Source organism: Anolis carolinensis, chromosome 3 (assembly GCF_035594765.1).
Source record: "Anolis carolinensis isolate JA03-04 chromosome 3, rAnoCar3.1.pri, whole genome shotgun sequence".
Classification (NCBI taxonomy): Eukaryota; Metazoa; Chordata; class Lepidosauria; order Squamata; family Dactyloidae; genus Anolis; species Anolis carolinensis.
This window is the reverse complement of record NC_085843.1, coordinates 49,913,331-49,940,159: the sequence shown is the minus strand read 5'-3', so window position 1 is coordinate 49,940,159 and position 26,829 is coordinate 49,913,331.

The window sequence follows — 26,829 nt, the reverse complement described above, 5'->3', positions numbered from 1 at the left end:
AAGGATGGAGTGGCCATGGGGAGCCCTCTCAGCCCAGTAGTAGCAAATTTCTATATGGAATACTTTGAAAAACAGGCCCTAGAAACAGCACCAAAAAAGCCAACTGTTTGGTTCAGATACGTAGATGACACCTTCACAATTTGGAGCCATGGAGAGGAAGAACTCAGCAAGTTCCTGGACCATCTTAACAGCATCCACCCAAACATCCAATTCACCATGGAAAAAGAAAAGGAAGGAAAACTGCCATTTCTAGCTGTTCTGGTCATTTGCAAACACAATCAACAATTGGGCCACACAGTTTACAGAAAACCTACACACACAGATAGATACCTTCATAAAAACTCCAACCATCACCCAAGTCAAAAAAGGAGCACAATCAAAGCCCTGGCAGACCGTGCACAAAGAATCTGCGAACCTCACCTCCTCCAAGGTGAACTCAACCACCTAAACTGGGCTCTACAGGCCAATGGATACTCCACCACAGACATCAGAAGAGCTGCAAGGCCAAGAACAAGCCATGAGAGTCAAGACAAAGATCCACCCAGAGGAAAGGTGCTCTTACCATACATCAAGGGAACTACTGACCGCATAGGCAAAGTGATGAAGAAGCACAACCTACAAACTATCTACAGGCCCACAAAGAAAATCCAACAAATGCTACGGTCAGCGAAGGACAAGAGGGATCCTCTCTCTTCTGCAGGAGTCTACCGGATACCATGCAGCTGTGGACAAGTCTACATAGGGACCACCAAACGCAGCACCCAAACAAGAGTCAAAGAACATGAAAGGCACTGCAGACTAATTCAACCAGAGAAATCAGCCATAGCAGAGCATTTGATGAACCAGCCTGGACACAGAATACTATTTGAGAACACAAAAATGCTGGACCATTCTAACAACTATCATGTCAGACTACACAGAGAAGCCATTGAAATCCACAAGCATGTGGACAACTTCAACAGAAAGGAAGAAACCATGAAAATGAACAAAATCTGGCTACCAGTATTACAAAACTCCAAAATCAAAACAGTAGATGGGAACCAACACAATGAGGAGTTGACTGAACAAAGGATGCCCCCAGGCAAGGGACAAAACATTTCCAGTGCCAATTAGGGTGATTAACTGAAACATTAATGCTGGCTCCCAGTGACAAAGAACTCTTGCCACACCTTGGACTCTACACAGATATATATTCTTTCCTTTCCTGACTTAGTTTATCCATACCTCACAACCTCTGAGGATGCCTGCCATAGATGTGGGCGAAACGTCAGGAGAGAATGCTTCTGGAACATGGCCACACAGCCCGAAAGACATACAACAACCCTGTGATTCTGGCCATGAAAGCCTTCGACAACACAGAAATAGATGTTTTTCTGAAACTCCCTGCCTTCCTCCATTATCCAGTGGATATTGGCAATTTAGTCTCTTGTTCCTCTGCCTTTTCTAAACCCAGCTTGTACATGCGAGTCTGACCTGATAAAAAAACAAAAACAAAAACCCCTAGCTACATCTATTTATTTATTAATCGTGTCAGAAGCAAACTGAGGGTACAGTCGTAATGTATTTAAAAAACACAAAGTTTAAAACTTGGCATTATACTAAATGTCCTTTGACCAGAAGCTGGCCACTTGGAGTGCCTCTGGTGTTGCTATAAGAAGGTCCTCCATTGTGCATATGGCAGGGCTCAGACTGCATTGCAATAGGTGGTCTGTGGTTTGTTCTTCTCTGTACTCGCATGTTATGGACTCCACTTTGTAGCCCCCTTTCTCTGCAGTGGCTCTGCAACTCATGGTACCAGAGTGCAGTCTGTTCAGTACCTTCCACGTCACCCAGTCTTCTGTGTGCCCAGGAGGAGTCTCTCATTCGGTATCAGCCATGGCTTGAGTTTCTGAGTTTTAGCCTTCCACTTTTGGACTCTTGCTTGCTGAGGTGTTCCTACAAATATATCTGTAGATCTTAGAAAAGTATGTCTTGATTTAAGGCGTTGGTGTGCTGGCTCATATCCGAACAGGGATAGGTCGGATATGTCACTGCCTTGGTCTTTTCATTATTGGCTGCTACTTCCTGGCGGATGTCACATGGTGCAATATCGACAATTTCTCCAGCACTGTGGGGCATAGACATCCTGTGATAATGCGGCATGTCTCATTAAGAGCCACATCCACTGTTTTAACATGGAGAGATGTGTTCCACACTAGGCATATGTACTCAGCCCATGTTGAGTACGACATCTATGATTCCATAGCACTGAGGCATAGCCGTTAAAGTGGTGTCCCACTGCATGAATCCTACAGTGTAAATGACCCAAAGAGATAGAGAAAGAAACCCCTCCCCCCGCACTCAGTATGTTGTTTTATAGTATGGGAATTTTGTGTCAACACAACATATTATAAAACAGCATACAAGGGAAAATATATGCACATAATAACAATTTAAACTATGGGTTGAGTATCCAGAATTCTCCAAAATATCAGTCTTCCTTTGGGTGACAGAAGCTCTTCGACACTGCCATATAAAGTCCAGATTATCTTCTTTGAACCAGATTATATGGCAGTGTAGACTCATATAATTCAGTTCAAAGCAGATGATGTGGCTCATCTGTTTTGATAATCTGGATTATATGGCAGTGTAAAAGGGGCCTTAGATACTGACTGACCCCCGTGCTTTTTGATGTTTCAGTGTTCACAGACTTTATTTCATGAACTCAATGTGGACACTGAACCATCAGAAAGCAAAGGTGTATAAAATTACCTATAGGCTATGGGTATATATCTATATATATAAAAGAGTGATGGCATCATAGTAATTCACAAAACAACAAAAGTACAGACCCCCCAACCTCAAAATTTGACAACACAACCCATCATCCACGCCTCAAGGTTGATACAACAAAAAGAAAAGAAAAATAAAGTCCTAATTAGAGGGAGAGCAATAATTTTTTTTATCCAATTGCTGCCAGTTTAGAGGGCTAATCTCTGCCCACTTGGTTGCCTAGCAACCAAGGGACAGCCAGGATTCAGTTAGGGGACAGGCAGATTTAGGCCTCACTTAGACTTCTTCCACAGATTATCTAATTTGCACTGGATTATATGGCAGTGTAGACTCAAGGCCCTTCCACACAGCTATATAACCCATTTATAATCTTATATTATCTGCTTTGCACTGGATTATCTTGACTCCACACTACCATATAATCCACTTCAGTGTGCATTTTATACAGCTGTGAAGAAGGAGCCTCATATAATCCAGTTCTGAGCAGATAATATAAGATTATCAATATACAGTAGAGTCTCACTTATCCAACGTAAACAGGCCGGCAGGATAAGTGAATATGTTGGATAATAAGAAGGGATTCAGGAAAAGCCAATTAAACATCAAATTAGGTAATCGTTATACAAATTAAGCACCAAAACATCATATTATACAACAAATTTGACAGAAAAAGTAGTTCCATGCGCAGTAATGCTATGTAGTATTTACAGTAGAGTCTCACTTATCCAACGTTCTGGATTATCCAACGCATTTTTGTAGTCAATGCTTTCAATATATCGTGATATTTTGGTGCTAAATTCATAAATACAGTAATTACTATATAGCATTACTGTGTACTGAACTACTTTTTCTGACAAATTTGTTGTCTAACATGATGTTTTGGTGCTTAATTTGTAAAATCATAACTTAATTTGATGTTTAATAGGGTTATCCTTAATTCCTCATTATCCAACATATTTGCTTATCCAACGTTCTGCCGGCCCGTTTATGTTGGATAAGTGAGACTCTACTGTACTGTATTTACAAATTTACCACTAAAATATCACAATGAATTTAAAACACTGACTACAAAAACATTGATTATGAAAAGGCAGACTGCGTTGGATAATCCAGAACATTGTATAAGCGAATGTTGGATAAGTGAGATTCTTCTTTAATATGAAATAATTACTGGGATAGAATAATGCAGAACAATATAATCTCTAAAACCAGGACAGTAAATAAACAGGGGAATTCCACACAGGAAACAATAAGGGCCAGCTAACACCTCCCAACAAAGTATTCCCATCATCAAAGTCTGGCAAATCCTGTTTTCTCAGGGTCACAGACAGTAGAAGCACATGAAATATCGCAAACAACACCACTCTGAAAACAAGGGAATTCCAGACAGGAAACAATCAGGGCCAGCTAACACCTCCCAACAAAAAATTCACTCAGGGAGGAAACAGCCATGCTTTAAAGCTACAAGGCCATTACATCCTAATCATTTTTCCTAATTGCAGCATTCATACTTGCCTCCAACAAACACAAAAAATCAATCAGAAATATTGTATATTCACAACCTTTAGAAAATAATATCCCCTGATGGCGCAGCATGTTAAAGTGCTGAGCTGCTGAACTTCTGGACCGAAAGGCCACAGGTTTGAATTGGGGGAGCGGAGAGAACCCCCACTGTTAGCCCCAGCTTCTGCCAACCCAGAAGTTCGAAAACATGCAAATGTGAGTGGATCAATAGGTACTGCTCCGGTGGGAAGGTAACGCCGCTCCATGCAGTCATCCCACATGACCTTGGAGGAGTCTACGGACAACGCCGGCTCTTCGGCTTAGAAATGGAGATGAGCACCAACCTCCAGAGTAAGACACGACTGGACTTAATGTCTGGGGAAAACCTTTACCCTTGACCTTAACTACCACCAATTCCTCAATACTTTATTTCCCATACCACCATACTTCGCCACAGCAACGCGTGGCCGGGCACAGCTAGTAGAGTATATATGAAATGTAAATGAAACCTGTGTTTAGACATGGCTTTCATCTCCAGATTCATTATGTTCCTATATGCAAGCACGTATATACCAACTTCCCCCCAAATCTAAAATACTTCTGGTCCCAAGGATTTCAGATAAGGGATAAGACTCAGCCTTCCATATGTGCAGATTCTGCATCCACAGATCCAAATTTTCAAGGCTTGAAAATGTTCTAAGAAAGCAAACTTTGATTCAGACATTTTATAGAAGGGACTCTATTTTCGGTTGCGGTAAGTTTTCCGGGCTGTATGGCCATGTTCCAGAAGCATTCTCTCCTGATGTTTTGCCCACATATATGGCAGGCATCCTCAGAGGTTGTGAGGTTACACAACCTTTGAGGATGCATGCCATAGATATAGGTGAAACGTCAGGAGAGAATGCTTCTTGAACATGGCCATACAGCCTGGAAAACTCACAGCACCCCAGTGATTCTGATCATGAAAGCCTTTGACAACACATTGGACTCTTATTTTATTACACCATTGATATAATAGGACTTGAGTATTCACATATTTTGGTATTCACAGGGGATCCTGAAACCAAAACCCAGCAGATGCCAAAGATCCAGTGTGCCGTCGCGCCTGGGGCTGTAAACTCTTAGTGAAAGAGGCATGGACGTGACATCTTTCCCCAGGGGATTGCTTCTTGCCCTCCTTTAGGGAAACTGGAACTCCCAAGGACCAAAACACTGAAGTTAACTCAAAAACTGGGTTTATTCTTCACAAAGGGGGTAAAAGAAAATATACATTACAGTCTTTGGTTGTTTAAGTCCATGAAGCTTGTCCAGATCCCTCTTTCTCTGGCTGTGAATGCCGGAGCAAACTCAGCCTCAGTCCAATGACCTATATCTGAAGACAAGAGTCTTCCTCTGTTGCCAAAGGACTGATGTGAAGGCGCTTGAGACTCCTCAACGTTGTTCAGGTTGGCCCTGAACATGAAGTGTGAGTCCCAAGGGTAAGAACCTCAGAATTGGTGCTGAGAGGTAACTTTTGAAGGGCTTTCAGAGCCAAGCCTCTCTTTCACGTCCATCCGATAGAGTGGAATGAAAAGGAGGAAACACAGTCTTACTCCAGGAAGAGGTGGAGCCAAACAGTTTAGCTGAGTGAGCAATATAACAGGTACAAACAACATTGATTGACAGATATAAATAACCAATCCAACTACATTTACAGGGCAAGGGCAAAATCAGGCATGATACAACAATTCAAATCTTGAAACTTATAGTTCCAACATATAGATGGCGCCACTCGCGCCGTCACACTCCCGGCCTAGATTTCCGGACTTTCGGAAATCTAAACAAAATGGAGTTAAATACCTTTAACTCTAATAACTTTAAGACTGTACGTCTTGTGAAAATAACACAACCATGCCGCTAATAGGCCTGTCAAATAAAGAAACCTTTTCATTAGAGACGACCTTAACCTGGGCCTTGCGTACTCTATTGTCAGAGCTAGGATATAATTTTGACACAATACCCTTAGCCCATTGGTATCTAGGAGCATCTTTGATTAAGTAACACCAAATCCCCAACCTTTACGTTGGCACCTAACAATCCAAAACCCATAGTTTCTTAGGGCAGACTGAGTAATTGACCTTCCTTGGTGTTTGACTTTTGTGTGGAAATGCTGTGTCAACAGCAGAGCTATGTGGCTATGGTGTGGCAGAATAACAGGATTTTTAACACAGGATCTAATCTTTGCTCTTTTTAGTCTACCTCCAACCCTAAGGAGACCCTCATTGTCCAGGAAGGGGTTCAAGTCCTTTAAACAACTATTTTTGGACAAGGATGCTTTTCTTTCTAGACAAGCTATTTCTTCTAAAAAACACTGTCTTTGAGTGGATCTCAGGATGACTGTTGAGGCTTTTGAAAGATCTTGGGGCTGAATTGCACCACTGTTTTTTGTAGTGATGTAATGTATGAGCCTGGCAATGGCTGCCTGAAGTCTAGTCCATTTTGAAAATCTTTCAAACTTGGCTGGATTTAAACCTTGCCTTGATAAGTCTTGGCCATCGATGGTAGATTTGCAGGACTGAATTTCTGGCAACTCAGTGTCTTTGAGCACGGAAATGCTTTCTGGAAAGGAAGGATTTTGAAGACATTTGGGTCCAGTGATCCAGGATGACTTGGACAACTTTGCGGCTGATGTTCCTCGGGATGTCACATCTGCCAGATTTTCTGAAGTGGATATGTAATGCCACTGCTCTTCTCCCTCCGCACACGCGCTAGCTGGTTCAGCGTAGTTGCTTCTGAAGAGGTCTTCCACAAACTGGGTGATCTGGGTCTTTACCTTCGGATCCTTTAGCATCCTTCTTCTTAAGGACAGGAGACGATGAAGGGCAACATCTCTGTTGTTGGGTAGAGATGGTCTTTCCAGCTTGAAAGGTAAAGGTGCTATCCAATTACCTTCAGGGTCTTGAGTGACTTGGTTGTTCATCATCTCAAGAAACTTCTGTTCATTTTTAGAGAAGGCTGTTTGCTCATCTCTCTCTGTGACTTCAAAGATGGAAGAGTAATCGGGCATTACTCCCTGGCAGCAAACTGAGATGTGGCTGGCACATCCTTGCATTAGTGAAGGCCTTTTAGTGACAGGCTGGAACATCTTGTTCAGGCAGACTGGGCCTCACACCGTCCATCCTAAAGGCAACTGCTGGGCCATGGGTGATCCCTTAGGACCTTCAATCTGGTTGCTAACACGGAACAGTGTGGGACAATTTGCACCGATAAGCATTACGATGTCTGTTTCTAAGTCCAAAGCTGGAATTAGATCTTGAATACCTTTGAGATGAGCATGGGTTTGTACCACCTCCTTCGTCGCTATCTGTTCTTTGTTCCTGGGAATCAGGCTGCATTCTATAAGGTCGGGAAGATCGTACCTGGCCTTTTGTCCGACAGGTGAGATTTTGAACTTTGTTGCAACTCTGCCATTCATCTTATTCTTTCCAGAACAAGTGGATATGGTGTATTCTATTGTCTCTGTATGAAGGTCGAACATGTCGAAGAACTCTGGGGTTGCAAGAGATGCGTCACTTTGGGCATCCAAGGCGACGTAGACCCTTTTCTTATTCCATGGCTGCTTGTCTGGATACACCTCTGCCAGGCAGATTGGGTGGCAAATCCTGGGCTTGTGGCTATTTTGACAAAGCTTGGTGCAGGCAACCGCAGGAGCCTTGAGGGCTACCTGAGGTTCTGTAGGCCTTTGGTCTTCTTTGGTTTCTTCTTTGGTAGGAGAATTTGACTTTGCTTTGAATCGAGGGGAATCGAAGTTGTGCATTGCAGAGCAATGCTTGATGCTGTTGCAGTGTTGGCATTTAACCTTTTCTTTGCAGTCTTTGGAGAAGTGAATAGTGGCGCCGCAGCATCTGAAGCACACCTTGGCCTTTTGAACTATTTGGAGTCGTTCTTTGTAAGGCTTCTTTGCGAACTCTCTGCATTCAGCTAGGCTGTGTGGCCTTTGATGAATGGGACAGGATATGGTGTTGTTGCTGACTGGTTGAGCAGAAGCTGCAGGAGTTGCGTCTGTCATCTTGACACTCAGGTTCCTTCTAAGATCTTTGCCCTGGGCTTTGTCTTCTTTGGAGGTCTTTTCAGGCTTTAGGTCTTGGTACAAAGCGAGAAGACCTGTTTGAGGGTCATTCCTCTCACGGGCTGCTCTAGTGACGAAATCCACCAAAAAGGTGAAGGGCGGGTATACATTTGCATTCTCCTCTTTGTACTTGAACACCTGTTTCCCCCAAGCTTCTCGAAGAGGAAAAGGAAGTTTGCAGAGGATGGCACTCTGCGACGTGTGCTGGTCCAGACATGCTAAACCTGGCAGCTCTGGATTTCCTTTGGCTGAAGCTAGCTCTAGTAAAAGATCACTAAAGTCCCAAAGCTGTTTGCAATCTTTCATCTTCAGTGATGGGAACCTGTTGAGTCGATCCATGAGGAATGCTTCTATCTCAGTGCTCGCACCGAAGCGCTGGTCCAAGCGAGACCACGCTGTGGACAAAGCTCTTTGGGGGTCTGCTACATGAGCAGCGTAAAGTCTTTTTACTTGCTCGGCTGAGCTGGGTCCAAGCCACGCCATAAGAAGGGACAGTTCTTCATCCGCTTCTAGCTTGAAATCTCGAATGGCCCTCATGAAGGTGATTTTCCACAGAAGGTAGTCATCCGGTCGGTCAGTGAATTTCTGGACGCCTTTGTCTCTGATGTCTCTTCTTGGATTTCGCAAGAGGGAACCCAATTGAGACTCCAGTGTGTAAGGGTACATCTGAGTAGTGTGATGTGGCGTGACAAACTCAATGTTCTTCGGTTGAACACATCTTTTCGCGATGGTAGGCGATGCTGGGTTCAGCAGATTGCTGACAGGCAGCACCTCTGAAGCCTTCATCTTCAGCGATGGGAGAATTGACTTGGTATGCAGGGATGAATGTGGTGGTTCACTCCCGGCCATGCCTTGCCAATGTGAATGGACATCTGGATGTTGTTGAAAGACGTCATCCTTTTGTTCCCAAGTAGACAAGTGGTATCTCTGAGGCCTAAGTACAGGGATGGACTCTGACAGAGATGGCACTCTCCCGGCCGTGCTTTGCTGTACTTCTGAGGAATGGGCTGGCCTTGAAGTCGCGAACACTGGAACAGGTGAGCGATCTTCAAGGTGGCAAAAGGAGATATGACTCTGCACTACAGGTGGTGCCAGTTGCAGGTGTGCTGAAACCTTTGCTGTAGGCTCTTGTGTTGGCAGGAAACTAAGGTTTTCTTGGGTTAGTTCCTGTGATAGGGCTTTGGCTAGAACGTTAGCTCTGACTATCTTTTGTGCTGTGTCTCTTTTTACTTGAAGCAGATCTAGATCCCGTTGCAGCTCATCTTGCTTGGCTTCAGCCATTGCAAGCTCTATTTCTCTCTGGGCCCTGGCCTGTGCTAGGTCAGCTTCTTGTTGGGCCCTAGCCTGCGCTAGATCAGCTTCTTGCTGGGCCCTAGCCTGAGCTAGAAGCAGTTTCTGCTTGGCTTTAGCCTGTTGAAGGAGGAGTTCCTCTTCATTGAAGGCAAAGTCTTGCCTAGCCATTTCTGCAGACGCCTCTGCTTCTAAAACCTCTTTTCTAATTTTCAAACGGACAGCCTCTCTGTTGTAGTGGGCTGCTTTGGAAGAAGTACTGATGAATGAGTGTGTGGATTGGGAGGAACTGCTATGCCTAGATGAATGCTTGGATTTAAGGCTAGCATCATTAGATGGAATCTTAAGCAGACTGGATCTAAGGCTTACACATGGGGAGCCTTGAACCCTTTCTTCTGCACCTTTGAATAAGGAACTGGGCTCTGGTTCAAATAGAACTGCGCTGTAGCGCCTCCTCTCTTCTTGTAGGCTAAAAGAAATTTCCTTAGCCCTATCTAAAGACTCTGGAGTGTTAATTTTGTTCAGTACATAGATTATTTCTTCTGCAATAGCACTCCCATTATTGAAGGCCTTTACAAATTCTTGCCTAAGAATTTCCTTTTCCTTTGGGCAAAAGGATGCCTTTATTGCATCAGCTATGGTTGGCAGGTTTTGCCAAGCTCTGTTAAACCTCTGCCTAAGCTGGCCTTCCTGCTGCAAAAGGCAGAGCATTGTTTTCTCTGTGGGGTGCCTTTCTCTGACTGGGCAGGGAGATTTGACCCTTGTTTGCAAAATCTCATTGCTATGACTTGACATTCTGTAATTCAAAAGGAAACTTATCCCAAGTTTCAAACAGTACAAAATGCAATACTATATAACTATACAATTAAAGGCACACAAAAGGGCAATGCAATACTTTAAACAAGACAATTAAAACAGCTGCTTAACTGAGAAGTTAAGCCTGGGCTTTCATAAACTTGCAGCAGGCTCTGAAGAAATGGCAGGAACTGCAGAAGGTTGGAAATTTATTGCTTTGCAAACTGGGTTCTGGAAGAGGCTTGGTTGGTCTGCAAAGGCTGACTTCTGGAGAAATGTATCTACTTTGCAGAAACCTGGATTTTGCTGCAGTTGCAAGAGCTGAATGTAGCGATTTGCTGGCTTCAGAAACAGAAAAGGCGGGAAACTTAACAAATGTTTCAATTTTGCAAAGGCTAGGCTTCTAGCAAATGTATCCACTTTGCAGAAGGCTTGAACTTGCTGCAGCTGCAAGAGCTGGATGTATCAATTTGCTGGTGGCTTGAGATGCAAAAGAGCGGGAAAGCTTGTAAATGTCTCAATTTTGCAAAGGCTAGGCTTCTAGCAAATGTATCCACTTTGCAGAAGGCTTGAACTTGCTGCAGCTACAAGAGCTGAATGTAGCAATTTGCTGGTGGCTTGAGATGCAAAAAGAGCGGGAAAGCTTGCAAAGTCTCAATTTTGCAAAGGCTGGGCTTCCCTCTGGAGGCAAAGGCAGGCTTCTTTTGACTTCTTTATCTTTAGGAGAATATGGGCTTGACAAATTTAAGGCCCTTTCACTCCTTCTTTTCCCTTCTTAGCACTTCTGGAAGGCTTCTTTCAGCAGTTCTGGAAAAGAAGGCTCCTCTCTCAGTACTTCTGGAAAAGAAGGCTTCTCTCAGCACTGTGCCGTCGCGCCTGGGGCTGTAAACTCTTAGTGAAAGAGGCATGGACGTGACATCTTTCCCCAGGGGATTGCTTCTTGCCCTCCTTTAGGGAAACTGGAACTCCCATGGACCAAAACACTGAAGTTAACTCAAAAACTGGGTTTATTCTTCACAAAGGGGGTAAAAGAAAATATACATTACAGTCTTTGATTGTTTAAGTCCATGAAGCTTGTCCAGATCCCTCTTTCTCTGGCTGTGAATGCCGGAGCAAACTCAGCCTCAGTCCAATGACCTATATCTGAAGACAAGAGTCTTCCTCTGTTGCCAAAGGACTGATGTGAAGGCGCTTGAGACTCCTCAACGTTGTTCAGGTTGGCCCTGAACATGAAGTGTGAGTCCCAAGGGTAAGAACCTCAGAATTGGTGCTGAGAGGTAACTTTTGAAGGGCTTTCAGAGCCAAGCCTCTCTTTCACGTCCATCCGATAGAGTGGAATGAAAAGGAGGAAACACAGTCCTACTCCAGGAAGAGGTGGAGCCAAACAGTTTAGCTGAGTGAGCAATATAACAGGTACAAACAACATTGATTGACAGATATAAATAACCAATCCAACTACATTTACAGGGCAAGGGCAAAATCAGGCATGATACAACAATTCAAATCTTGAAACTTATAGTTCCAACATATAGATGGCGCCACTCGCGCCGTCACATCCAGTGTCTGACCTAAACAAAGCAACAAATGTATTCTTTTTGTCTATGTTGTCTATCTCCTAATTTTTCTTGGGCATTTTGAAGAGTCTCTCCCTTTTTTTTAAGGTGGCAAATCAAACTGAATGAAAAGGTAGAAGTGTCCTTTCCAACTTAATCAAAATCAGATTACCAAAAGCAAACAAGCATGTGGATGTATATAACACAACTGTAAAACAAAATTGTTTTCTCATTGTTTGCTTACTGACATCAAGATGTGTCAGGTGACCTTGAGGGAATCACACCCTCTCAGTCTCTGATGTTCTGAAATAATAACACCCCAAAACAAAGGAAACACCCAAAATAGAGAACACACATAAAAAGTCACACTGTAGAAAAAATGAAAGATTTGGCCTTTTCTTGGCTTGCTTTAGAACTAGGAAGAAAAGGAAAAAAAAATAAATTTGAGTTCAACAGTGCATAAATGCGACACTCTATTTTTAGATCCTAAACACGCTCTTCCTCCCCTATAAACATCTTTGAAAATGGTGTTTCTAAGGAATACCATCTATCTATCTATCTACCGTGTTTCCCCGAAAATAAGACAGTGTCTTATATTAATTTTTGCTCCCAAAGATGCTCTAGGTCTTATTTTCAGGGGATGTCTTATTTTTCCATGAAGAAGAATTCACATTTATTGTTGGACAAAAAAAAAAGAACATTTATTATATACTGTACAGTAGTTGTCATCATAAACCAGCATAACCAGACAAACTGTGAATCCTATCAAGAATTTCTTGTTACTACCATTATTTTCATGTACAACAATCTATGGTACGTACATTTACCGATCTTACATGCCCTGGTGTTCTGTGGCGGGCATGCTTCCAAACAAAAACTTTGCTAGGTCTTACTTTCGGGGGAGGCCTTATATTTAGCAATTCAGCAAAACCTCCACTAGGTCTTACTTTCTGGGGATGTCTTATTTTAGGGGAAACAGGGTATCTATCTATCTATCTATCTATCTATCTATCTATATCTCACATGTTTTTTTCTGTTGGTGGTACAATCAATGGTATCTTAGAATAAAAGAAATACAATATCTTTTAAAAACGAAATTTATCAAGAATATCCTAAAAACAATAACATTTCAGATACTGACAGAAAAAAAGAAACGAAGAGAAAAAAAGGAAGAAGAGAATTAAAACATGAAAAGAAATATAGGCAAAAAGAAAAGTGGCTTTCAGCTTCCTTTTTGGAGGTTATACATGCATACATGTATACATTCATACACACACACACACGCGCACACACAATCATACCCCCCTCTCTCTATATATATCATATATTTCTTCTGATAATCAAATCTTACAAGTTTTCAAAACTGAAAATTATCAAGCCATTGTTTAGAAAAGTCTATAAGGAATTTACTATGTTTCAGAAGTGCCATCAGTAGCCTAAGTACAAATATCTGATAAAGTCCATTTGTTGTTATAAGCATTTGAGTCCAATTAATGGTAAATAATTAATGGTAAATATCTGGCTTTTTGACACTGTCATTTTAGGTTGAGAGAATGTGATTTGCCCAAGGCCACTCAATGGATTTTCATGGCTGAGCTGAGATTTTGGATCCTTGCGCCTCCCAACGCCCTTTGCCCAACACTGAAACAACTACACCAGAATTGTTAGGTGACAAAAGTTTGTTGTAATACACATTAATTCAAAGGAACTATAAGTCTCTTTCTTTTTATACCTATCAATGTCTTTTACCTACAGATTATCTCTAATATTATTTCCGTATTTAAAAAAAGGGATATCCAGAATTCACATACACTGTTTAATTATGTATCACCTGGCCATGCCTCCTGCCATCCTGACTCAATGGGAAGCAGCTGCTGTGAGCAACACAGGGCTGTTATCTTGTCAATCAGGACACAGCAGACTGATATTTTGACGCGTGCACACACACGCATCCCAATGTGACAGTCAGAAGAAGGATCTCTGTTGCAATCTGTTGACTGTCATCCTGAACTCCACAAGTCCCCAGTGAGTAGTTAGACTAGAGCAGGGATCCCCAAACTAAGGCCCGGGGGCCGGATGCGGCCCATCAAAGCTATTTATCCGGCCCCCACGGCACAAAGGCAGAAGGGGGTTGGGCTAAATGACCCAAAGGGTCTCTTCTTCTCTTCCAACCCTTATTATTATTATTATTATTATTATTATTATTATTATTATTATTATTATTATTATTATTATTATTATTATTATCATTGAGGCTGGGTGGCCATCTGTCAGGGATGCTTTGCTTGTGCTTTTGGTGCACAAAGGCAGAAGGGGGTTGGACTGAATGGCCCAAGGGGTCTCTTCCAACCCTCTTTATTATTATTATTATTATTATTATTATTATTATTATTATTATTAATAACATAGAGGCTGGGTGGCCATCTGTCAGGGGTGCTTTGCTTGTGCTTTCGGTGCACAAAAGCAGAAGGAGTTGGACTAAATGGCCCAAGGGGTCTCTTCCAACCCTCTTTATTATTATTATTATTATTATTATTATTATTATTATTATTATTATTATCATCATCATCATCATCATCATCATCATCATCATCATCATTATTAATAATAATAACATTGAGGCTGGATGGCCATCTGTCAGGGGTGCTTTGCTTGTGCTTTTGGTGCACAAAGGCAGAAGGGGGTTGGACTCAATGGCCCAAAGGGTCTCTTTCAACCCACTTTTTATTGTTGTTGTTGTTGGTGTTGTTATTAATTATTATTGCTCGGTGGCCAACTATAGCCTGGCCCTCCAATGGTCCGAAGGATCGTGAACTGGCCCCCTGTTTAAAAAGTTTGGGGACCCCTGGACTAGAGAATAGGATTAGAATGAGGGAACTCTTTCTCTATTCCCATGCATGCCTAGAAGGGGTCTTTTCTGTCTCTACTCTTCTTCTCTTGTTTACCATCACATCCCCTTCATTGTTGTAGCAATGTGATCTCTTTGAGGTATAAGGTAACTTACTCTCTATTGGAATGTTTATTGTTCCTGGGCTTTTGACCTCATGGTCAGCTCCATTTTGGGTCACTTCTGCCTTTTGTTTCCTCCTGAGAGTATGCATTTTGTCATTCTCCAAGCAAAATGTAGCTATTTTGATATTTTGTTATTTTTACCTTTTTACTTTCCTTAGAAGCTAGCCTAGAGAGCTAGTTAGCTCCAAGAACCTTTTCTATCTATAATGGATTTCTTTACCACAATAAATATTTTGAACCTATAATTGAGACTCTGCAATCCTTCGCCATCCTAAGGAACAAAGGCTTATCCCAGCTCACCACACAAAAGTTTTTGCTGCTTGCAAAGTGCGCTTCTGCCAATCAGCTATATTTTTTGTGGAATCACCCCAAGAGTGGGTTATTTTTGGGTCTAACCGCTCAATAGATTCCCAGCAAAGGGTTATGGGCCCAGCATGCTTCCGCTGCACCACTCTGCTATATTTTTTGTGGAATCACCCCAAGAGTGGGTTATATTTGAGCCTAACTGCTCAATAGATTCCCAACACAATACCTCATCACACTGGAGCTCATTCATGGGAGACAGGTGGAAACATCTGCTGTTTCCCAGTTGGCAGCAGAACAGAACCCTGTTGCTTGCAGTGGCTGATACCTGTTAATCAAGATTAAGAGACTAATGATTTCTACATATTCCCTGCACTGTTCTCTATACTGTTGAATACTGACATGAGTCAGTTATGGATATGGAGAGCCAGCATGCTGTAGTGATTTGAGCTTTGGACTAGGACTCTGGGAGACTAGGGTTCCAATCTCCCTACAAACATGGAAACTCACAGGGTGATCTTAGGCAAGTCACACTTTCTCAACCTCAGAAGGAAGCAAAGAAAAAAAGCCCTCTGAACAAATGTTACCCCTCAAAAAACCATTATATAGGTTCTCTTTAGGATCACCAAAGCCATAAATGGCTTAAAACACATAACAACAGCCATAGATATCTAATTCTATGTTTGTAAGTGAATTTGTGAATTTCTAAAATAATGAAAAATAATTGGACAACAATAATTTCTGAAATATTTATATTATGCTTATGTAGTACATAGCATATTCCGCACAAAAGTAACAATATGGAGCTGAAACTACCTTGAATGAACAATTTTCTTCTTTTTAAAATCTTTTAAAAATCTTCAATAATCTCATTTCAAATGCCCTAGTTGTTTTGTAAATTTTGGTAATGTGCTTCTATTTATTCACTGCAAAGTAGCTCAGACTGGAGCAGGATAAATAAAGCCAGGTTCCACATATAAATCCTTTGAAATGTTCTTAATGCCTGTGGATGTATTTCTCCCTTCAAACAAACACAGACTTACGGTATTCTAGTGCATCCTTTTCATACTGATGCTTGCAATAAAAGCTATCTTCAGTTTTATCTCCCTTCATCTCCAATCAGGAAACAAATAGTAGGGTTGCAATGCAAAATATGAGAATCCAAGCAAGCGAATCTCCACAATTTATTCTGGTTGTACAATGCAGTTTTTCTCATTGCAGGATTTGGGTTATCTTGGTACAGCAATTTGTTCAACACATAATGTAATCAGCTGTGATTATGGATCAGGCTATTCATTACACCAGCAATAATGGACTTTCTTATTTTATTTTACTTCACAAAATAAAACTGGTGGAGGACACTTCCTTATGTGGTCATGGAATAAGAAATTACATATATCTGCCAGTTGACAAATTTAATCCTTCTCCCTTTTATTTTATGAACAGTCATCACAAACAGGCTGCCAAGAATTAGGTCAGGACATGGTGAAAAAGTTGTTTTGGGTGGGTCCTCCAGCTGTTTACCAGCTATAGATCTATGACAGCTGAATGCTACCAGCAACCGACCACAGATCATGTAAGCATCTCTGGACCCGGGAGGTGACCTTGGGTTGAAAGGGACTTTGGGGTGAGTGGAAGGGGATCCAAGGAAGAGACTGTTCCTCCTCACTGACTTCCTATAGGCTACAAAGGCTGCCAAGTTGGTGCTCTGCCAATCTTCCCTTCACCAAGGAAGTTGTGTGGCCAGATGTAGTTGGATGATTTTGGGAGATCAAGTTGTCTATTTGTTGTGGTTGGTGGGTGAGAACAGGGGAACATCTCTAGTACTTTGAGTACCTTAAAGTTTGGCTAAACTAGATGTGGGAGGACTTTTGGTGCTTTCACACAGCCATTTACTCTGATTTAGGATGTGGGCCAAAGAGATCCAGTTCTTTCTATACAGGCACCCTGGGAACCAGCTGGAAACTCACATGGAGTTCACAAACTCCAATGATTTGATCTATCCAAATCTAGGTGTTATTTTTAATTTGTCAGCAAACCAATCTCCCCCTCTCAACTACTTCACTCACATCACATTGTATCTCTTACATCTCTTCAGTTTAGGGGACATAGCAGAGGAATGAAGTTGGTTCACCATCCAAAGCCAGAACAGAAGCAAACAAGCCTTTGGCCTAAACACAATGCTATCATGTTCTAGGGCAATTTTTCTTATGTTATATGAATTGTGAAATAGTTTGTTATATTTGTTTTGTTAGAGTCAAAGAAATATATTCATAACTGTAGGTTAAAAGAAAGTTCCCTGTCAGTCAGTTTTGTTAATGAAAAAAATGTAATTAACCTTATCTTTTTAGATAATAAATAGCTGTTCATAGTTTTTAATTTATTTCCTTTAATACTGATAAAAATATGTTTGTCTCTGCATTTCCCCAGTCCTCATTGGCCCAAGAGATACCCCATTAATGCCACTCACAGCATCATACGGCTGTGGATACTCCACCCACCATCATGCATGAAAATAAATGCACTAATACTGATATGCTGACATGCAAGTATTCTCACACATGAACCTTTAAAATGTAACATTCAACCCAGGAAAGAACCACTTCATTCCAGGAATGCTCAACTCCCACCTATCTGTTATGTGCACTACTAACTCCTACCCTTCAACTCCACAGTAAAGCAATGCTGCCTGGAGGGTTGGCCATGTGACTAAAAATCTGGACTTTTTGTATAAAGCAAGATTTTTTAAAAACCACTTTAAGTCCAAGGAACTCATTACAAACAAATAATTGTGGATGTTGTGTGTCAGGATCAGAACACCTACAAAACAAAACATTTTAGTTCATTTTGACAACTTTAATTGGGGGCCGGGCTGTGGCGCAGCTGGTTAAGTAGCCAGCTGCAGTAAATCACTATGTCCAAGAGGTCATGAGTTCAAGGCCAGCCCGTGTTGGAGTGAGCACCCGACCATTAAAAAAATAGCCCCTGCTCATTGTTGACCTAAGCAACCGAAAGATAGTTGCATCTATTTAGGTACCGCTTTGCGGGGAGGCTAATTTAACTAATTTACGATAAATATCCTCCAGCTGCTGTTTGGAATGAGGAAGTATCCATCAAGATGTCACAGTGGATGATGAAGCAGCTGCTCCCCCTGTGGCTGGAATCAGGCAGCTGGAAGCTGGAGAATGTTAAATTGCCTCTGCGTCTCTGTCTTTGTCTCTATGTCTCTATGTTCATATGGCACTGAATGTTTGCCATGTATGTGTACATTGTGATCCTCCTTGAGTCCCCTTTGGGGTGAGAAGGGCAGAATATAAATACTGTAAATAAATAAATAAACAGCCTATGGTCATCTGCTATTTTAAAAATCTGAAGAAAACACTCTAATTTGGTAGCATTGGATGAAGGGAGCTAATATAAAGACTGGAATTATCCATACAAAAATTGTGGTGTGACTTGAAGCAAATGTCCTAATTAAGAGCTTCCTGTGATGTTTTCCCAGCCATTGTGGTGAAGTCATGGCCTCAATTCACCTTGTCAAAGTGCTCAGAAATTCTAGTACTTTTATATGGTGTTTTGTTGCATTCTGGAAAATTATGCAGTGACCTCCTGCAATACTCTAAATCTTTGAGGTACTACTTTTGTCATTGTTACATGTATTACATGGTTTCATAGTCACTTCCAGAAAATCTCTCACATTCCTAATTCAGTAACCTGATCACAGGGGATCATTTTAAAATAAGTAGTAGGCATTATGCTTTGGAAGACAGCCCAGTCTCTGCATGCTGAAGGGTACAAGTACTTGTTAAAACATCTCAGGGGTTTATTTTCACTGAGGCATGAATGACGGTTATATCCACTACACAGGCAAGTTATGAAGCCATTTCAAACTTGTAGCCTTCAGCAGAGATTTGTGCTATGCTCTTACTTAAGAATGGTTTCACAAGAGAACTCTTCTGTCCTTTCCAATGTGATCTATTTGAAACAGAGCTGTATGAGGATTTCAACATACAATGGGTTTCAACAGTTACCATGCTTCCACAAAGTGCTGTCTTCTGTGGATCTGCTTCATGATTGCAAAAACTCAAAACAGGAAAATGGATATCTTAAGAATGCTTTGTACTTGACAAGGCTAGGAATGTCTGCCCAGGAGAACACATTTGCATGTTTTTTCAATCTACTGTACTTAAAATATTTTAGAAAAGATGTGATTGATTTAGTGTAAGAAAGGCTATTGCTGTTATTTAAGAAACAGTCAATTGAATGGACTTTTCAGAAAAATCAGTGGCACATTGAACACATTGGTGTTGATATTCAGATACAAATTAGCAATTTGGTGTAGTTGAAATTTCCTTATCCAGATACCTCAGTTTTTGCAGTAGTCAACTTTTGTAGTCTTGCTCAATATAATCCTTTTCCCCACTGTCATTTTTGGTGGATATCAGAGAACCCATGATCTTAGTGGTTGCTCTGAGACATTAGAACTTCCTCTCTAGGATGGCTCCCTCTTTTTCTTCTTCCTCTCACAAGTGAAAACTTTCCTATTCCAACAGGCTTTTAGAAATTGACTGCAATTGGTTTTGCAGTTTGTTTTTAAAATAGTATTCAAATGAACATGTAAATTGTTTTCATTCTATCAATTGTTTAATTGCTTCATAAAATAATTTTGAATATATAGATATACTACTGTTGTAGAATATATAGTTTTAATATTCCAGTAGCCCCATATGAGTTGTAATATTAAGGAAACAAAAGCATATAGATGTGAAAATAAATTCATAAATGAACCCATTATGGAGAAATCACAAAATCCATAGCCTTTCTCAGCCCATGTTAGTGAGACAGAAATGTAGCTGAAAACAACTCCAGTTCCAGGATTGGAATAACTTTTCTGCCATTGTGGAAGAAGGGAAACGAAAGTTTGTAATCTCTCCTTTCTCCAGTGTATTGCTGAACACTGCCATTTTGCCAGTATTGCTTAAAGAGCAGGACTAACAGTGCTGCAAGAGTAATAGCTTTTGTCTTCGGTGGGGAAGGTCTGTCTATTGTCGGTGTTCCAGACCACCTTCCCAGGGACCATTGGATTCCAATTTCAATGCCGAGATTCACTGTGACAAAGAAGCATCAAAGGGGAGAAATGTAGCGCTCTCTTTATATATATAGAGCTATAGCTGTAGCCTCATGTGACTTTTCACTCAGCCCCAGATACTTTTTTTACTTTCCCCTAGGTGAAATGCATTGGTGATCCTGACAAATAAGAGAATGTACAATGAATGGGAAGATAGTTTAATACCATTCTATATAATCATCAATCTGTTATTAATGCTCTGACCAATGGTCATATGCATTTACAGAAACAACATCAAACAAACATCTATACAAAAGTTAAAAGTAGGATGCAAGCAAAATAAAACAGAGCGTGCAATTCTATTTAGCCAATGCGATTGAGTCATGTCATAAAAGTGAATGTTGTTGCAAGGACTGTTGAAAATGTTCCTAGAAAACTAAGCTGCTTCAGATGAAGTAAGGAAGTAAAAAAGCCCCACTATTTTGTATTTTATTACATATTACTCGTCTATTTTTCATAGGCAATCCACAAGTCTGAAAATACTGTATACCACCTTTCTTTAGTGTGTTGGGCTTAAAAATCAATGGCAAGAAAAGTTCTAATGCGGCATTGTCTTTTGGTTGGACTAACAAAGGTATCATTTCAAGAGGGACTTTGGAATTCCTTTCCATTCCCATTGCCATTAAGTTCAACACAGTTTCGCCTGCAATTTTAACATGGAATAAAGTTGGTCCAGATAATAATGCACTGCTTTAATTCAAACTACTTTAGGGAAAACATCTTAGCAAAAATAATAGAACACAGGAAAAATGGAATGAAACTGTTGTCTGTGTGCACATGCAGGATGAGTGTGCAAGTTCAGAAAATGTCAGGAACGCAGTAAGATGTCAGCTGTTATTAAGATGAAATCTCACCCAGCAGGCATCAAAAAGAATCCCTTGTTGCTAGTGGCATGCTATTTGTGTTCAGCCTGTTTATGTTTCCTCCAGTTTCACTCAACTTCCTGCTTTGGTACAGCTGTCAGTAAATCCATGGAATAGATGAATTCACTACAACTCATATTCTCACTACGTATACCTGCATGTTGATTTCTAGCTTGATTTACATGTTTGGTATCTTCATAAATATAATGAAGGGGTCACTGAGCCAGAGTGACTCCATTTTAGAATGCCTGTCTGCTTGAAACCAGAGATCAGTCTCTCTTCCAGAAATAAAGATAAAAATTGTAACTTGCTGTCTTGCGACAAGATAGCATGTGTCCTGTATGTTTAGCAAGAATCAGTTGTCCTAAGCTTGTGGTGAAGCCGATTCTGAGAAATGTATGCAATACATGTACTTTTGCTTGACCTGTGACGGTTTGTGGTGGGCTACATCCTGGAGTTGTTTACAAGTCAGGATGTGCAGCCCACCGCAGGCTGTGCTGGTGGGTTTTTCCAGTAAACCCAGTCCAGAATGAGGAACTAGAAACGTGATAAACAAGTAGGGTATAAAAGACCCCGAGCAGATTCGTTCGGGGCAGACAATTTTTGCCAGCTTCACTGCCGTGTCGCTGTTGTCTGTCGGTAGTTACCTAAAATAAAGGTGTTTGTCCTCAACTCTTTGGTCTCCGAGTGGTGCTCATAGCGGCTTGGCAAACCCGGGGTTTCATGTGATTGGGGTACTCCCAAATCACCCCTTTCAATAACACAAAAGAATTCGGAGATAGGGAGTCAGTGAGATGGCAAGAACCATACAAAATTGGTTGTTGTTTTCCTTTACATCATTTCTGACTCGTGGGTTCAATCAAACATTCTCCTGCCACATTTCTTGATTCTAGGCCTGCTCTGTTTCCTAAGATGATCATGATTCCCTGTTTTGGTGTGTGATCAATTTCCTCTTGAATTCCAGTGTGGAATCTTTTCAGTTGTGTCTCTTCTGCCTCTACAGTTGGAGCATAAACATGGATTATGGTTATATTTTAGGGTTTTCCCTGATTTTCTCTGGTATTATTATATTAGACTTTGCATTCTTTCCCTTGATGGGTTTTTCTACATCACTTCTTGTTATTGACACACCACCAAATTTATTTTTATATTTGCATTTGGTGAGCAAAACAACGTGCAATTATCAGACTGCAAAATGGCCAGTTTTTGTCTAATTTAGTTTATTCACCCTGAGAATTGCAATGTTTAGATATTTCATTTCTTGTTTTACAATGTCTATCTTCCTGATTCATATTTCAAACATTCCATGTTTCTATAATATCTAGCATATAGCTTCAGACTTTATATTCATTCACCTCTAAGCACATCAATAGGTGAACATACTTTTGGCTTCAGTCCAGTGATGGTCTTTAGACATAGTGCTACCTGTAGTTGCCCTCTGCTCTTCCCTTATTGTCATTGAGTGCCTTCTAACTGGGAGACCTGTCTTCTGACATGATTTTTTTTTGTTTTAGACTGTTTCTTCATAAAGTTTTCAAGGTTGAATGAAGGCTTTAGGAGTTGTCATTTGTTGTGTGGTACCAAGTATTAACTATGATACAGCTGCTGTTGTCTCTGAGAGATCCTTCAGCAGTTACCTCCCCTCCACTGTTTTGTCATTTAATGTTAGCATAGCATAGCTCATAGGAACTACCACCAAAAAGTCGTGCTGCTAAAATCCAGAACTTGTTCCCTAAACCAGTTCTTAATTTGGAAGAGAATCGGTGGGATAGCCAGGTGCAATGAAACTCACTGGGTGACCACTGAACAATCATACATTCACGCTCAGTTTGATATGCCTTGAGATACAATAATTAGTAATAAAAAGTGAGGTCAGTCATGTACCAAATAAGACCTATAAAATGATTGCCCTGTTGAAATGTCCCTGCAGGCAGGACTGTTGAGCATTGACATTTGTATTAAGAGATTCAGGGAAGTGAAATCCTAACCAATTTCTGTCCTCAATCCCAGAATGCCCCTTTAAAAGAAATGGGATTTAAATGTATCACGACAAATTTCTATTTTCAGTGAAACCTAGACAAATTACATGGTATACCCAAAGGCATGTTAGCCATAATAGCAAACTTCAAAAAGTTAAAAAGTTGTTTGAAAGGAAGTTTGCACTATCAAATGGTAAGCACTGAGGGCTAAATAACTCCTACTCCCTCTCTTTTCCCTTGCTGTGTCTGAATAGTTCCATTGCATATTCTAAAAGGGCTAGATGGCTATCATTACACTACAGGCAGTCCCCAAATTACAAATAAGATAGGTTCTGTATGCCTCGGTCCCACCCCCATCTCAAGTACGGCTGGTGGGAACGAGAGAGAGGGGGGGGCTCTCTGTGGTGGCCACCCAACGTCTGGAACTCCCTCCCTAAAGAAATAAAGCTGGCCTCCTCCTTCAAAAAAATAACTGAAGACCTATTTATGCTCACTAGCATATGGAGAGGAGGAGAATTAGATAAAGAGAGATCACTACCGGGCCCTTGACTGAGAACTATATCGTATTTGGACCTTCCTAGTCCACGCCAGCCCAACGGTCACCGTTTGACCACATAACCAACCCACACTGTGAACTCTAGTTGGTTGTAAATTAACATGGATGTTTGTTTGGATTTTATGTTATTATATAGTTTTGTTTGAGTACATGTAGTTTAATTTATTGTTGTTAGGTTTAATTTACTGATAAAAGGTAAAGGTAAAGGTTTCCCCTGATGTTAAGTCAAGTCGTGACCAACTCTGGGGGTTGGTGCTCATCTCCATTTCTAAACCAAAGAGCCGGCGTTGTCCATAGACACCTCCAAAGTCATGTGGCTGGCATGACTGCATGGACCGCTGTTACCTTCCCGCCGGAGGGGTACCTATTGATCTACTCACATTGACATGTTTTCGAACTGCTAGGTTGGCAGAAGCTGGAGCTAACAGCGAGCGCTCACTCTGCTCCAGGGATTTGAACCTGGGACCTTTCGGTCTGCAAGTTCAGCAGCTCAGTGCTTTAACACACTTCGCCACCGGGGCTCCTCAATTTACTGACGTTAGGCTTTAATTTGATATTAGGTTTTAATGTTATTTTTATATGCAGGTTTTCTCTGGGATTTTATGTCAGTATTTGTCTGTTTATGGAGGCATTGAATGTTTGCCATTGTATGTTGGAATCCACCCTGAGTCCCTTCGGGGAGACAGGACGGAATACAAATAAAGTTTATTATTATTATTATTATTATTATTATTATTATTATTATTATTATCAACACAACGACGTTGTATGGCACAGCAAACAAGATAGATATGCTGGATTTTGTTTCGCAAAACCACAAGTCGAACACTTCCCAAGTGTCTAGGACTGTGTGATGTATTTTCTGATGATGCGTGCAGATCCCAGTAGGGTGGCCCTTTGCAGTTGGCAGATGGTGATTTTGTCAATGTCTATTGTTTCCAAATGCCGGCTGAGATCTTTTGGCACGGCACCCAGTGTGCCCATCACCACCGGGACCACCTGTACTGGTTTCTGCCAGAGTCTTTGAAGTTCAATCTTGATCATTATTATTATCAATCTTGATTATTATTATTATTATTATTATTATTATTATTATTATTATTTATTGTATTCTTAAGTTGAATTTGTAAGTAAATCAGAATAGGTATATTTTTAAAGTGTAATTCCATATATATATATATATATATATATATATATATATATATATATATTTGTTTATTCGTTCAGTCGCTTCCGACTCTGTTTCCTCAAGGCCCAGCCCATGTCAGAGCTCCCTGTTGGCCGTTGCCTCCTCCAGCTCCTTCAAGATCAAGCCAGTCACATCAAAGATACCATCCATCCATCTTGCCCTTCGTCTACTTACCCCTCTTCGTTTTTCCTTCCATTTCCCCCATTATCATTATCTTCTCCAATCTTTCCTGTCTTCTCATTATGTGGCCAAAATACTTCATCTTTGCCTCTAATATCCGTCCCACCAGTGAACAGTCGGGCTTTATTTCCTGGAGTATGGACTGGTTGGATCTTCTTGCTGTCCAAGGCACTCTCAGAATTTTCCTCCAACACCATAGTTCAAAAGCGCCTATCTTCCTTTGCTCAGCCTTCTTTATGGTCTAGCTCTCGCATCCATAGGTTACTACAGGGAATACCATTGCTTTAACTATGTGGACGATATATATATATATATATATATATATATATATATATATATATATATAAGCATTGTGGTGTTTGTTTTGCTCCTGTTCAGAAAATTTCACCTCACCTTGTCCCTGTGATAATTGTATTTTGAAAAATTTGGCTTATTGTGGAAACAAGGATTGGTGAGAAAACTTCAATGGAGATGCCTTTTCCCCATGATAACTCTTTCAGGAGCGAATTTATTTTCCTAGATGCAGATTTCTCTTACTTCCTGTTGTTTCACTCCCATTCTTAACTATGAGTCCTTTGTAAGTCGGATGTTTGTAACTCAGGGACTGCCTGTATATATAAAGTTTAGTTTAGGCTTTAACTACTGAAATTAACTATTAATTTCTTTATTGCAATCATTTTAAAATCAATGTTTAGGGAATTAATAGATTATGTAAAGGATACCTAACTATATCATCTTTTCCTCATTGCACTATATCACAAAATACAAGAAATGCTCATGCTCCACTTTTGTTGAAAGAATCTTTGAAACAAATACAATGCATCTCAACTGCATTAATAGGTTATGTTGCTGCCCTGTTCTACTTTGGTTTTGAGGCCTCTTGGGTCAACAGGAGGACAGCTGCAGTGCCTAGGAGCAACAGCAGGATGCATTAACCCACAACAAACTATGCAATTGTGGGTGGCTGGGGAATCAGTATTTCTGTAGGACCAACTTTTTAGGCCCAAAATTATGGTTTCATGTTTGCATGTTTTTAAAAATACATCCACTAACACTCAATAGTTTTGTTCACCCATGAACAAAGTGATCCAAAATCCAGTTTGTTTTTAATTTTCTAAGCAACACCTTGTTTTGCTAGTACTTTCAAATCAGCTTATACCCTGCTTATCTACTGCTTTTATATGTAGGAATGAAAACTGTGCAACAAAAGATGCTGCTTTATACTGAGTCAAATCATTTGACTTATATACTCATGTATAAGTCTAGAAGTCAGCAAAAACAGGTAAAAAACCTGGGTTGACTTATCCATGGGTCGAAGTAAATAGAGTACTGTAGCATAACTGTTATTCTTAAAAAAGAACCTTCCCCTTCTCCGAGGAAAGGAAAGGAGAAGAAAGGAAAAAGGAAAATGGTTTAGTCTGTCTGGGAGAACTTAACACCAAACCATTCTATGCTCTCTGCCTTGATACCACTTCTGGCCTTTTTGAAAATGGTAGCAGTAGCCGGGGTGGCAGTCCCCTTCAAGTAGCATGGTGCTTTCTCCTCTCCACAAAAGGACCTTCAACTTATCCATTGGTCATATCAAAACCCACAATTTT